A 1,442-nucleotide genomic window follows, 5' to 3' on the forward strand; every position below is an offset into this window, starting at 1 on the left:
GTTTCTGTGTTTGCAGGCAGAGCATAAGTGAGTCATTCTTTTGTTCTTTTTCCCCTAAACTTTTTATATTTATTGTTTAATTATTTCCATTTGTTACTACAGACCATGTGGACTACTGGCATTGCACTGAGCTCTGAACTCACAGTAACTGTTCATGCCCACTCAGATAAGTTGTTTCCTTACAGCTACAGAACTTCATGTTTTGTGAACTATTTCATCTACACTAGACTTGGAAACTGGCCTAGTCATTTTAAAATGTATATCAGAAGAAAACGTTCACACATACATGCATTTTTAGGACTTGCCATATAAACTGCATTAGTAATGTGCTGATAAAGTGATTAATGCAAATGAACAAATGACACACAGCTTTATTTATATAACAAGTTCTCTAATGTGAATACAATCATCTTCTCAGCTGTACTAGAAATGTGATCACTCAGAGTGTAAAAATCCAAGTAAATCATGTAACTATCCAGCATGCTTTCCAGTTAATCTTGACTCTTTAGAGCCTGTAACTGTGCTTCACATGTAAAATGTAGTACTTTCTAAGAGTGCTTGATGGATGCATGCCATAACAGTGGCAAATGATTACATTAAAATGTGATTTTCTAATAGGAAGTATGCTGAAAGCAAGAGAGATTTTCTGTCTATGAATCTGAAGAGCCACACTTAAGTAGCGAATGGCTAAGGGTATCCAGCTCTCCTTCCCTTCTAGGTGGAGGTGAAGTTTTACTGCCATACTAGATTCTCTGGAAGATCGAGAGCTTAGTCCAAGAAGGTTTATTATTATTTTATTTATTTATTTTACTGTTTTGCTGTTTTGCGCACCTTTTGTGGTCTGTGGAGCTTAGGGCAAGCAGTAAAATGGTGTGTGTGTGTGTGTGTGTGTGTGTGTGTGCGTGCGCGCGTGTGTGTGTGTGTGTGTGTGTGTGTGTGTGTGTGTGTGTGTGTGTGTGTGTGTGTGTGTGTATGTGTGTGTGTGTGCATTTACATTGGGGGGGCATATGCATGAAATGAAATGTCACTACATGTCAGTTGTGGTACATTAAATTAAGTTGTACGGCAAAAAAAAAAAAAAAAAACTACATGCCTAAATGCCCCCACTGCCAGGCTGGCACATACTTAGCATTATTTCCTTTCCATTCTTTGGAAGGATGCCATGTTCATTTCCTCTTTCTATCAGAATCCTAGTACGCAGAACTTATCTTACAGAAACTGCATTTTAACATACATCATTGTGTGCTATCAATGTTGCATTTCAGCAAATGTATGTTTTGAGATGTACCTTTTTTTTTCTATTCTTTGCCCTGGTTTCTTAACCTGACTCAGACATTAGGAGGTGTGGAACTATGTCCCAGGAGTGTTGTGCTATATAGGGTTATGCCTGCATTTAGCTTGTAGAGTAATGTTTTCTAAAAAAAGAAAAACTTTTAGTTGCT

At 37.6% G+C, this 1,442-nt stretch overlaps 1 protein-coding gene across 2 annotated transcripts in view; it reads left to right on the forward strand.

The window, feature by feature from the left end:
- The window catches only part of LOC122812215 (ADP-ribosylation factor-like protein 11), a 1,830-nt gene extending 1,345 nt beyond the window's left edge, over nucleotides 1-485 (forward strand). For both annotated transcript variants that reach the window (XM_044084556.1, XM_044084557.1), the window contains exon 2: nucleotides 1-485. This exon is cut by the window's left edge and continues 1,044 nt beyond it. The gene's annotated coding sequence lies outside the window, so the exon portion shown is untranslated.
- The last annotated feature ends 957 nt before the right edge of the window (nucleotides 486-1,442 follow it).

The sequence above is a fragment of the Protopterus annectens genome, chromosome 9.part0 (genome assembly GCF_019279795.1).
Source record: "Protopterus annectens isolate FY-2018-M chromosome 9.part0, PAN1.0, whole genome shotgun sequence".
Taxonomy (NCBI): Eukaryota; Metazoa; Chordata; order Ceratodontiformes; family Protopteridae; genus Protopterus; species Protopterus annectens.